Here is a 13,573-nt window from a genome sequence, read left to right on the forward strand (position 1 = left end):
TATAAAGATCAGACTAACAACGTTTGAAAATAAAAGCAATGTAGGGGCATTCATAAGTAGGTGTTGAAGAGGATGACAGGAGGAAAAGGAGGCAACCGAGGATGAGATGGTTGGATGGCATCACAGACTCAGCGGACATGAGCTTGAGCAAACTCCGGGAGATAGTGGAGGACAGAGGAGCCTGGCGTGCTGCAGTCCGTGGAGTTGCAAAGAATGAGACACGTCTTTGAGACTAACAGCAGCAACCACAAAGTCTGACACAGACGATAAAGGTTTATCAGCTCAGTGATTATTTATCAAATGCTGTTCATAGGCAGGCACTAAGCTGAGCACTGAAGTTGCAACAGGGACCCCACCAGGTCCTTGTTCTAGAGAAGTTCTCAGCCTTGTGAGAGGTCAGGCGTCAGTGGACAGGCAGAGCAGTGCAGAGAGGGACTCCCCTGATGCTCCAGTGGCAGAGGGTCCATGCGTCCAATGCAGGGGGCCTGGGTGTGATCCCTGGTCAGGGAACTAGATCCCACATGCCTCAGCCAAAGAGTCTGCATGCCACAACTGAAGATCCCTCACGCTACAAAGAAGATTGAAGATCCAGTGTACTGCAGCTAAGACCCAGCAAAGCCAAGGGAATGTTTTTTTTTAAAAAAATGCAAACATGTCACCAGTACTCTAAAGATTTCTGCTACTGGGACTCAAAGGAGAGGTGAGTGGTCTAGTTTTAAGAGGTCAGAAAAGGCTTATCAGAAAAAGTAAAATCTGAAAGGGAAAGATCCATATTCTCGGCAGGTCGGAGGTCGTACAGAAGCCTGGCAGGGGGCTGTCGCCGTGGCTGGGGGCTGTCGCCGTGGCTGGTGGAGCCTTCAGGGAGGTGATTAAAGTGAGGCTGAGAAGCCAACAAGTGAAGTCAAAGAGGGAAACACTGACCAGGTTGTGGAGGTTCCCAAGTGTGGGCGTTATCCTGAAGACGAGGCTGATCCAGTATAGAGCTTGTGTTGTAGTGAGCTGACTCGGGCTGCAGCGTGCAGAATTAGAGGAAGCTGAGGCAGAGTCGGAAGGCCTAGAGGAGGCCGCTGCAGTGGCCTAGGTGAGAGAATAGTGGGCCTGTCCTGGGGCTGAGGCCACCTGGGTGTGAATGCAGCTCTCCCCCGATGGACAGGAGTTTGAGGAAGTTCTGGGAGTCAGTGATGGACAGGGAAGACTGGTGTGCTGCAGTTCCTGGGGTTGCAAAGAGTCAGACACGATTGAGCGACTGAGCTGAGCTCCCACCTGATAGCTGTGTGACCTCAGGCAAGTTACTTAACGCTCCTGTGTCTCTGTTTCCTAATCTGGAAATTGAAAATGGTAATAAAATTTACCTCAGAGGCTTGTTGGGAGGATTAAAGCACCCAGAACACACCTGTCCGACTCAGTCTCACAGACACAGGCAGTGCGGCTGAGGAGATGCAGCGTGTGCGAGGAAGAATGAGCAGGACTCTGGCTGAGGGGGTGTTCGGAGCAAGCCGGGGGACCCACAGAGCCACTCGCTGAAAGCAGGAGCCAGACGAAGAGCAGGCTGCAGAAAGGCTGAGAAAATGTGGCCAAAGGTGTGTGGCTGGCAGCTGGGAGAGTGTCTAAAGTTAGAGAAGCTGTCTCGGGAGGGAGGGAGGGGTCAGCGTTGCCAAATGCTGCCAGGAGCGTCAAGGAAGAGCTGACTTCCCTGGCAGTCCAGAGGCTAAGCACGCATGCTCCTGACGCAGGGGGCTCCGAGTTTGACCCCTGGGTCAGGGAACTAGATTCCTCCTACTGCACCTAAGACTTCACAGGCTGCAACTAGGACCCCCGGGGCGGCCAAATAAACTAAAAAAAAAAAAAAAAAAAAAATTTTTTTGCCATAAACTGGGGAGGTCAGAAGTGTGGAGTCCAGGAGCTGTAGACCGTCAGGGAGAGGAAGCAGGAAAGGAGCAGCTTGGATCTGGAGCTGGACTCATTGCCCTTGGCCAGTTGCTAGGTCTGGTGTGGGCAGTCACATGACGTGATGGACTCTGCAGGCTGACTTTAGGGAGGCAGCACTTCTGCCATAATGTTTGCTGTGGCTTCAAAATGTAAAAACGCTCATCCGCGTTATTTCAGGTGTGCCTAGCATGATCGTGGTGTTTGCCGTGAATTATTTTAATTTGTCCTACATGGCTGTAGTTATTAATAGCATTTATATTTACATGAGAGGGAAACGGCAATCCACTCCACTACTCTTGCCTGGAAAATCCCATGGATGGAGGAGCCTGGTTGGCTACTGTCTGAGGGGTCGCAAAGAGTTGGACACGACTGAGTGACTTCACTTCACTATATTTACGTGAACAGTGTGTAAATTGGGTGTTTATCTGTTAAATCTGTCCTGGATGCAGGAATTAGCATGTAGCTGGGAAAATATCTCTGTATCACCTTTTGAATCCTGAAATTCTCCTCCGCTGAATCCTGGTGATGCTCTCAGTAGCAGCTGTGTCTGGGCTGAATCTCCTTCCCCATGTCGCTCTCCTCTTCTCCCTCTCCTGCTCTGCACTGTCACATGCATCGTTCTCGTCACCCACCTTTTCCCACACTTAGCTTCATCCCATCTCCTCTTCAGAGACATCCTTTAGGGACTTCCCTGGTGGTCCAGTGGCTCAAAGACCCCACACTCCCAATGCAGGGGGCCTGGGTTCAATCCCTGGTCAGGGAACTAGATCCTGCATGCCACAACTAAGAGTTCTTATGCCACAGCTAAAGATCCCACCTGCTTACAGTTAAGACCCCGTGTGCCTCAGGTAAGACCCGGAGCAGCCCTCCCCGCAAAAAAAATATATATATATAAATATATATATAGTTTAAGAAAATATTAATAAGCATTGTAATATATAATCTCCAGACTCTGTTACAGTAAAATGAAGAGAGAAGAAAAAAATAAATTCCAAACAGGATCATAGAGTGACTATAGCTGGAGGAGGTGCAAGGATGAGGGAAATGAACGTCTCATTACTGCGAAGCCCAGATAACAGAACCGAGCGTGTCACAGGGGAGTCGTAAGTGGACGCAGTTTGGCCCCAGCTTGGCAAGACCCTGCCTTCAGTGATAGGAGGTTAGGTATCAGCTTCAGACTCTGTGTGTCCTGTGAGTTCCCAGTGGCATTTCTACCTGGAACTTTCTTCTACGTCTACCTTAATGGCTTAGCTGGAACGCAGCCATCGCCGCCTAGTGTTCTCGAGCTTTATGCAGTATTGGCAGCCGCTTCCTTATTGTCCTGATATTAGAAATAGAAATTCCGCCCAGTTGCAGCCAGGTTGTCGCTGCCCGGGTGGTGGAGGGGCACTTCCACTTTCCAGGACCTTGTCCCTCCCAGTGCCGAGGGCCCTTTTGTCGCCTTCAGGAGCCGTCAGTCAGATTCTCAGATTCGTGGAGAGGCTCCCCGCCCCTCGGGTGGCTCTGCCGTCAGCCATCTCACTGCTTGCTGCTTGTGCTGTCTTGGCTGTGAGAGAGTAAAGCCTGTCCCAGTAAACACGGCAGTGCTAACACGCGTAAAGCTTTAAAAGAGCGGCTCACACGCATGGAGAGCTATCACCATTGATATGATTGTTGTTACTGCCACCATCCCAGATGAGCAGCTGAAGCCCAGCTGAGCCTCCGATTTTGCTCTTGTTATGCTGATGGTTACGAAAATCCACATGATCTAGAAATGGGGTAGAGAATACTCGGTTTCCTCTCCGTTTTGTGGCCACCAAGGAAGTCCCTTGCGAGTCCTTTGATGCACCGAAGTTTTTTAATTTTGAGGAAGCCTAATTGGTCTGTTTTTTTCTTTGGTTGGTTGTGCTTTGGGTGTTATATTTTACATGTGTTTGTTTAGCCGTTCCAGCACCATTTACCCATTGGCTCAATGGTAAAGATTCCGCCTGCCAATGCAAGAGATGCTGGAGACTCTGGTTCGATCCCTGGGTCGGGAAGATGCCCTGGAGTAAGAAATGGCAACCCACTCCAGTATTCTAGCTTGGAAAATCCCATGGACAGAGGAGCCTGGTGGACTACAGTCCATAGGCTCACAGAGTCAGACATATCTAAGCAACTGAGCATACACACACACCCTTCTCATTAAAATAATTAGGCAGTGTCTTTTTTTTGTGTGTCCTACTGTGCTGTGCTTGGGTTTATCAAGCTCTTTTGTCATCCTGCTTTCTGAGTTGGTATTTACTATTTAGATAGCCTTGTTTGCACTGTCTCTTCTGGAGCCAGACTCACTAGCTCTCAGGTCCCACCCTCAAGACGTCAGAGAATGCTGGCTGTATTTTTCAGTTCATCCTCCCAGAAACTTGGACCACTCCCACCTGCCTCAGCCCAGACCTGCCAGTTGTGAATTGAATGTCTGGGGTAAAGGACTGCTAAGAAAGCCTCTTTCTTTCTTTTTTAACTGTTTAAAATTTGTGTTTGTTTTTGGTTGTACTGGGTCTGCGTTGCTGCACATGGGCTCTCTCTAGTTGCAGAGATGGAGGGCTGCGCTTCCCTGCAGTCCGCAGGCTTCTCGTTGCAGTGGCCTCTCTTATTGTGGAGCACGGGCTCTAGAGCACATAGGCACGGTAGTTGCAGTGCACGGCTTAGGTGCTCTGCAGCACGCGGAATCTTCCCTGTCTAGGGATCGGACCCACGCCCCCTGCACCCAGCGGGTGGATTCTTATCCACCGTACCATCAGGGAAGTCCAGAAACCTCTTAGTGGAACCAGAGCTCTCCAGAGATCAGGAGTTACAGCCTCACAGTCTGCTGTATGCTTTTTTGTAAATTACAGCCTTACAATCTGCTGTATGCTTTTTTGTAAATTACTGTCCTGGAGAAGCCATATGAGGAAACACATGGGGGGAAAAAAAAAAACTTATCTTTTGAACTTCTCCCGTATTGCCAAAACAAGCCCCTACAGGCACTGTCTGTGTATGTAACGTGTCCCCATCCTTAGCCAGGAGGCGCTCCCCGATGACGCGGCTTGTTCAGCTTGTACAGTGCCCGCATGTGTCCTGGGAGCAGAATTCACCCCTCACGCCCACCATCATCCTCACCAAACTCAGCTTTCCTACTGGGCCACCAAAGACAGAATTTACATCTCAGTCGTTCCCCCGAGGGAAGTCTGAAGTTCCTTCTTCCCCGCTCTAGTAAATAACCAGGCGAGGGGCCCCAGAGAAAGGACGCGCACATGCTCTGCAGCTCTTTAAAGGGTCAGGCTCATGGCTCCCAGAGCAGACCAGAGGGAGGAGGGATAGCCGACCAAGTCCACAGCTTCCGGGTGTCTGTCCTGAGCTCATGCAGATTTGGGATCAGCAGAGACGCCCAGTTTTCTCCCATAACAAACAGCGTGTCTCCTGTGAAACTTGGCTGTAGCAGTCATCGACCAGCTGGTTGACGTACCTAAACTTCCCCTGTGGGAATTTTCAAACAGACACAAAAGTAGACTCAGGAGTTAGCAGGTACCTGTCACCCAGCTTATGGCACTGTCAACACAAGGCCAATCCTGTTCCACCCCTCCCTCTCCCTCTCCCCACAGCATTATTTGAAAGAAAATTAGTATATTGATCAAGTTTTCAGTTTCTACTTGTTCTTGAAGCTGTCTCCCTCAGGTGCGGGAATGTTAGCTGTCATTTAGGTTGCTCTTAGCAGCTTTATTGTGCCCGGCGTTCTCTCTCTGGCAGTTTTTGGTATTGGCAGAAGCACATGAATTTTCTGGCCTCAACAGTCAGTGTCCCAGGAGGCTGTCATGTGTCTTCCCTGTGATCCCGGCGCTAGACCTCCACTCATGAGCTCTCCCGGCTCATCTCTTCTGACGGTAGGGGCTGGGGGTTACTCCTCACAAGGATCTAGGCTGGCTCAGAGAAGGGGCTTAATATCGAGTTGTTGTTGCCCGACTGGATGAATTCCATTTGGCCTTCCCCTCACCCCAACCTCACCCTCAGCTGTGCACCTGGTTCTGTGTGTCTTAAATGGGGAGGAAGTCACCTGAGCCTCACAACCCCTTCTGTCCAGCTGCAGAGTCCAGCTTTTCCTGGCTCCCCCTGCTGGCCACTCCCACACAGCTGCGTACAGGTTGATGCCAGAGCCCAGCTCTGCCAAAGGGAAAGTCGAACACTGTCCTGAGGGGGCCGGGCCAGTCCAGGCAGGTCTGAGGAGGAGGAGAGCAGCTCATGGAAAACAGCTCTGGGAAGGGCTGCTTTCCCGGGCAGCTTTCCGGGGAAGGGACACGGAAGGTAGCCCACTGCCCACCTCGGTCAGGAGGGCGGGGCTGGGGCCTCAGCCCCAGAAGACCAAGTGGGCCCATGAATGAGTGGATCACTGTGTGGGGATCAGGCCAGTACTGATAATAGAATTGGGCTTCTTCTGCCCTTAAGACAGCAGCCTGGGGTCAGACACAGTCACTGGGCAGGCAGGGGGCTGCAGAGTTCTTCTACCTTGGCCTCCATGGAGGTCGGGGCCAGGAGGGTGGTGAATGTAGGTGGGAGCATCCCCCCAGTTCCCAGCTCTTTGGACGAGTGGCAACTCTGCAGAGCTCTGGGCGCATGTTTCTGCATGGGGGGGCCCTCCCTCCACCCTCCATAATTTCAGTAAACTTTCCACACCTCCCCACCCCTTTGATCACATTTCTTGGTTATCTGCACATATTTTTCTTTTCCACAGCACGACTTCCCCGGAAATGGGCTGTGGCAGGACGCATCTCATCAGACTCCAGCCAGCCGCAGGCGTCAGAAAGAGGGTGGGAGGTGGTCCAAGCCTGAGAGCAGGGCCCCTCTTCTTCCCTCCAACCCCTAAGCCCAAGCGCCAGGGTAATTCCACCCTGAGCTGAACATGGAAAATGGGCTTTTGTTCTCTTTCAGGGTGTAGAGTTTCCCCAATACATAAGGAAGGGAACCCAATCCAGAAGAACCCCAGGGCATGAACGTTGCCATTGGACTTGGGCAGGTGTAACTGTGAGACAGTCCCTACAATGAAATGTCTGGAAGGAGTTAATTTCTGTGCAGGGTGGTGGGGAAGGAACAGTGGCCCGTGACCTGCTGTCTGATGGGAGAAAGGAGATACTTACAAAGTATAAGTATATAATATTAACACATCAGGTGTGCTGTGTGCTAAGGTTTAAGAAGAATCTGGGGAAACAGAGAGGGGAGGGTGTGTTGCTTTACTTTAGGTGCTTAGAGAGAAAGGCTCTGCCCTATGAGTGCCTGGAGAAAGAATATTCCCAGGACTCCCCGGGCAGTCCAATGATTTAAGACTCTGAGTTTCCACTGCAGGGGGGTGAAGTTTCACTCCCTGGGGAATTAAGATCCTGCATGCCACTCAGCCGAAATAAATAGATAAAATGTAAATGAACAACTTAAAAAAAGAAAAACATGTTCCAAACGGCACAGCGTGTGCGAAGGCCCCGAGGCAGGAGTGTAGGAGCATGCTAGCTTGTGAGAGGAACATCATGGTGACCCGTGTGGCCAGAGCCGGGTGAGGGCGGGAGGGTCAGAGAGGGAACAGGAGACCGGGTCCTGAGGGGCCTTGTACACCTCGTGGAGGGATTCGGCTTTGCTTTGAGTGAGACGAAAAGCCCATCAGAGTGTTTGGAACCCCCACTAACATGAGCCCACTGACGTTTAAAAAGACTCACCCTGGCTGCAGAGACTGATGGTAGGGAGGGCAGTGTGGGCAGGGGGACCAGCCAGATGACGGGGTGGAGAGAGAGACAAGGTGGCCAGGCCGGGCAACAGCAGGAGCCAAGGAGCGCTCGGCTTGCAGATGGGGCTGCAGGTACAGCCAGCAGGGCGTGTGGGCAGGGTGAACGCTGGTGTGAGAGGAGAAGCTCGGGCTGCCTCCAGGGCCTGGCCTGGAAGAACAGGCCGCACTTCACTGAGATGGGGCGGGGGCTGTAGAACAGCAGGTCTGAGGAAAGATTCAACAGTTCTGCAAGGGAAGGGGTCCTCTTCAAGTGACAGTAGACATTTCAGAGAATTGGCTCCTCAAAGGAATAATAATGATGGCTAATGACATTTCATCATGAGAAACGCTGGGCTGGAAGAAGCGCAAGCTGGAATCAAGATTGCCAGGAGAAATATCAATAACCTCAGATATGCAGATGATACCACCCTTATGGCAGAAAGTGAAGAGGAACTAAAAAGCCTCTTGATGAAAGTGAAAGAGGAGAGTGAAAAAGTTGGCTTAAAGCTCAACATTCAGAAAACGAAGACCATGGCATCTGGTCCCATTACTTCTTGGGAAATAGATGGGAAAACAGTGGAAACAGTGTCAGACTTTATTTTGGGGGGCTCCAGAATCACTGCAGATGGTGACTGCAGCCGTGAAATTAAAAGACTCTTACGCCTTGGAAGAAAAGTTATGACCAACCTATATAGCATATTGAAAAGCAGAGACATTACTTTGCCAACAAAGGTCCGTCTAGTCAAGGCTTTGGTTTTTCCTGTGGTCATGTATGGATGTGAGGGTTGGACTGTGAAGAAAGCTGAGTGCCAAAGAATTGATGCTTTTGAACTGTGGTGTTGGAGAAGACTCTTGAGAGTCCCTTGACTGCAAGGAGATCCAACCAGTCCATTCTAAAGGAGATCAGACCTGGGTGTTCTTTGGAAGGACTGATGCTAAAGCTGAAACTCCAGTACTTTGGCCACCTCATGAGAAGAGTTGACTCATTGGAAAAGACTTTGATGGTGGGAGGGATTGGGGGCAGGAGGAGAAGGGGATGACCGAGGATGAGATGGCTGGATGGCATCACGGACTCAATGGACGTGAGTCTGAGTGAACTCCGGGAGTTGGTGATGGACAGGGAGGCCTGGCGTGCTGCGATTCCTGGGGTCGCAAAGAGTCGGACACGACTGAGCGACTGGACTGAACTGAATGACATTTAGGGCTTCCCAGGTGCTGTGTGTGTGCTCAGTCGCTTCATTCGTGTCTGAATCTTTGCGGCCCCATGGACCGTAGCCTGCCAGGGTCCTCTGTCCATGGGATTCTCCAGGCAAGAATCCTGGAGTGGATTGCCATCCCTCCTCCAGGGGATCTTCCCGACTGAGGGCTCAAACCCAGGTCTCCGGCATCTCCTGCATTGCAGGCCGATTCTTTACCCACTGAGCCACCTGGGAAGCCCTAATTAATTCGGTGGCTGCATCGGGTCTTCACTGTGGCACGTGGGATCTTTGTTGCATCATGCGGACTCTCTAGTTGAGGCACACGGGCTCTAGAACGAGAGGGTTCAGTAGTAGTGGTGGTTGGGCTCAGCTACCCCATGGCATGTGGGATTTTAGTTCCCGACATGGGACCAAACCTGATTCCCTGCATTGCAAGGTGGACTCTTGGCTGTAGGACCTCCAGGGAAGTCCCGAGCCTCGATTTTCTCATCTGTGAAATGAGCACTGGGTGAGACTGCACTAGTCACAGTCATGAGACTCTGAAGAACCGTGTGCTTGATGAATGAGGGAGTTATCATTTTAGGGAGGGAAGACTTGCTATTTAAACGTGGCTGAATTCCTCTTAGGAAAATGTCTTTGTTCAGACAACAGAGCATGGTCTGCCCCAGCCAGCTCTTCTTCACTGTCTGATTGCTGGCTGACTTTCCCCAGCAGCCCCTACACAGTCAGAAATGGCCCTTTTCTCCCTCAGTGATAGGAAAGCATTTGTCACTGTGATTGTTAGCTGATATTTGGACGTCAAGCATGTGTTTGCCCAGGTCCTCCCTTCTCTGAGCCCTCGCCCCGTTCCCTGCCACCCCACGCCTACATCTCTGAGTCCGAAGCCTGCTTCAGGCTCCTGCTGCAGGGCCGCCACCTTCTCAGACCTCCTCCAAACCAGCAGAGCCTTCATCTCCCCTTCCCCTCTGCTGTCACGTCCTCTCCAGAGGTTCAGATGTGTCCCATGTCCTGTCCTATTCTGTGCAGCCGAGCGCCGTGCGAGCAGTTCAGCCCTTCCTGGCACGTCACCCTCTCAGGACATCTGTCAAACGAATCAGCCGTTGCTGAGTGCCAAGCACTGTTCTAGGTGTTGGGAACACAGAGATGAATTATCTTTGCACGAACCCCATCTGCAACGAAGCCTGGCCCCATATGGGGAGATGGTCCAGAAAAGGATGATGTAAAAGTAGAAATTATGCAGAACAGGGAGATGGCACTCAGGGATGGGGCCCTGGGATCCACGGTCAGACAGTTCAGGATTCAGGTCTTGACTCTGCCACTTCGCAGCTGTGTGAACATTGGCAATTACTTGACCTCTCTCAGCCTCTATGAGATTAAACAGAACCTACCCCACGGGGCTGTTGAGGTACTTGAGGCCCCTGGCACGGTGCATGGCGCAGAGCAGTGATGTGAGGATGAAGCTGCCTCCCTCCTGGAGAGGGCGGGGAAAGCTGTACAGGCAAGGGGCCACCTGAGCTGAATAAGATAAGTAAGCATTCCTCATGGCCTTCTCTGGTGGCTCAAGTGATAAAGACTCCACCTGCTAATGCAGGAGACACGGGTTCAATTCCTGGTCTGGGGTGATCCCACGTGCTGTGGAGCAACTCAGCCCGTGTACCACCACTACCGAACCTGTGCCCTAGAGCCCGGGAGCCACACCTGCTGAGCCCACGTGCTGCGGCTACTGGAGCCTGTGCTCCGCAAGAGAAGTGGCTGCAATGAGAAGCCCCCGCTCGCAGAAATTAGAGAAAAGCCCAGGCAGCAGTGAAGAGGCAGCACAGCCGGATAAATAAATAGAATTATTTTCTTTAAAAAATGGAGCTCCTCAGGGAGACAGGAGATGGAAATGACACGAAAAGGCAAATAGTTTATCATCATCCAAAGAAAAGCTCAAAAAGAAGTAAACAGGCCCTGCCGCGCGTGGAATCTGTGGTCCTCAGCGTGGACGCCGGGCAGATTTTTTAGCTGAAATCTGAAAGATTACTCACTCAAATGGATGTGAACGGAAGCAAAGGCTTCCAAGAATCGAGAATGCCACGTGAAGACTACCGAGAGTGATGGAGGCCGGAATCCTCTGGAAGAACCAGGCGGCCTCCATTCTGGCTGAAGCGTGCCTGGAGCAGCGTCATGGGCTGGGGACAGGCTCAGGGCACGGGTTCTGACCTGGGAGAGGAGAGAGGTAGAGGAGAAGGAACGTGCTAGCAGGACGGAGGTGTGGATGGTCCCGAAGGCCCGCCCTCAGCGCTGCAGGCCTGGCCCCTGCCCATGTGGCCTGGCCCCGCGTGGGGCGCTGGACAGAATGCAAGCAGCAGGCTTTCCCTGCAGCAGGGGTGTGTGGTCCTCCTGTGGTGGCTCCCTTCAGCGGCCTTATCCTCCAGGAGCCTGTTTGGTCAGGACAGATTCGTCTCTTAGGTGAATGTTTGGCGTTTTCTTTCACACAGTTTAGTGGGAGATGCAGATCCAGACAGACATCCTGTCCCCTGAACCGCTCCAGTGAGGACCACCTCCCAGGGTCCAGCAGGCACCTCGGGAGGGGGGGGCCCGGGAGAGTCAGGCCCTGGCCACGGAGAGCGGGGCAGAGGCAGGGTGTGTGAAGACAGCAGTTCTGGAGGCCTGCTGACAGGTGCTGGGTGGCCGGGCTCGGATGTGAAAACTGGCGGGAATTGGCGGGGATAGCGTTAGGGTGAGTCTGACGTCTGACGTCTGATGTGGGCACCCAGCATAAGAGGAGGCAGGACTGTGGAATTTCCTCCTGCAGGGATATTGGAGAGAACTGAAACTCTGAGCTCGCGGCCAGACCTGGCCCTTCATCCCTGGTGCCTGTGAGCACAAGCCTCTGGGGAAGCCAGGGAGAAAGCTGGGGCAGACAGGGCCAGAGCTGGCCTCACTCCCCACTTCTCGGGCTCCCCACCCACCGTCTTCCCTCTGACCTGCCTCCTCTGCCCCTCCCCTTTCCCCGGAGGAGACGTAAATGAAAACGAGGTGACCAGAGGACTGGGCAGGCAGGTCTGGCTCTGGGCGCAGTAGGTGCTCCTTTGTGTGGGGGCTGGAGTTCTCTGAATGCCTTATTTGGGGGACATGGCATCGTGCTCTGCGGGGATCAATGGATTGATCAGCAGACCAAGAAATCATAAGCTCTGGGTGTCTGATCCATTTTACTCACTTAAACTGTGAGCCCTCAGTTGGCTGGCCCCGAGTCTGAGAGAAGTCTGAGCTCTGAAGCCAGGGCAGGCCAGAGGAACAGGAGGAGAGGCTGGCCTCAAGTGGCGGTTAGCCGACTCAGGCTATATGGGAGCCAGCATGCACCAGGTTTTGTAAGACGGATGAGCTAAGAATGATCTTTACATTTTTAATTGGTTGGGAAAAAAAACCCAAAGAAGAATATTTTGTGGCACATGAAAAGCATATGATGTTCGAACCTCAGTGTCTGTCGATGCAGGCTTGTGGGAACCCCGCCGTGTCTGTGCCTGGCTGCTCCTTACAGCGGCCACACGGCTCTCAGAGCTGAAGGTGTGCACCCTCCTGTTTCACAGAAAGCATTTGCTGGTCCCACTCTTGTGCTTTTATGTGGGTATAGCCTGGTGGAGGGGACGATGCAGGTGAACTAGGAGGGAGCCTTCTGAATGTCTCCTGACATGCTTCACAGGTGCCAGCCTTTGTAATCTTCACAGCGGCCTCGAGAGTAAGAGCTGCACCTGCCAGAGGCCACCGGGTTAGAAAGAGGTGGTACTGGGACCCTTGCCCCGTTGGCGGTCTCAGAGCCCACCGAGAGCCAGGGCCTCTGGTGACAGTCCAGGGAAGTGGGCCAGTGCAGCACAGCGAAAGGTCAGGGGAGGGCAGAGGTGAAGGCGGGACGGAGACGCTAAGACTCAGGTGCGCAGGGCTGTGGAGGAAGAGCCTTCCAGGTGGTGGGTGTTTCAGGGAATAGGCTCGGGGCTGGGCCAGGTGGGAGGTGCTGAGAAGGGGTGGGGGAGCGTGGAGCCTGCTAGCCAGGATACGCCCCAGTACAGGGCCAGTCCCAGCCCCCGCCCCACACCACTTAAGGCCCCGTAAGGCTGTGTGTTTAGGTGTAAGAACAGCTTTGCCTCTTTGGGAGGTTGTGAGGGCAAATGGGTGTATAAGTGTAAAGTGTTCAGAAGGACACCTGGCACTCGGTGTGGCGGGTATCACACTTACTCTTGTTAAGTTTGGGCTGAGACTGCAGGTCTGCACCAGTAGGGGCTTGTGCTCCGGGCAGCCCCTGTAGAGAGTGTAGAATTTGAGCGGGGAGTCTGGAGGAATCGGGCTGATGTGGAAAATTATTAATAGTTCTAGGGACCCCATAAGGCTCTGGAGAGAAAAGGGCAAAGAGTAGCAACAGAGGGGGCCAGGGAAGGCCTGGGGCCCACTCATGCCCAGGGATGCGCCCGATGTGTGTGATTCAGCCTCGATACAACCTCCCAGGTGAGTGCTGTGTCCCCACTTCACAGTCAGGAGGCCAAGGCGTGGAGCATCACCACGGCTGTGGAAGGATCTCGGGAGCACCTCCTGAGACTTGCCTTAGGCACCCCCACTCCCAGCTGTTGGTGGTCACCTTTCTTGGTGGCCATATGTGCTGGGTTCCTTGGTGCCACAGGGCCCACTGTGGGTTATCACCACCGTGGGGAGGCGAGGCCAGTGCCCCTGT

This window comes from Ovis aries, chromosome 17 (assembly GCF_016772045.2).
Source record: "Ovis aries strain OAR_USU_Benz2616 breed Rambouillet chromosome 17, ARS-UI_Ramb_v3.0, whole genome shotgun sequence".
Classification (NCBI taxonomy): domain Eukaryota; kingdom Metazoa; phylum Chordata; class Mammalia; order Artiodactyla; family Bovidae; genus Ovis; species Ovis aries.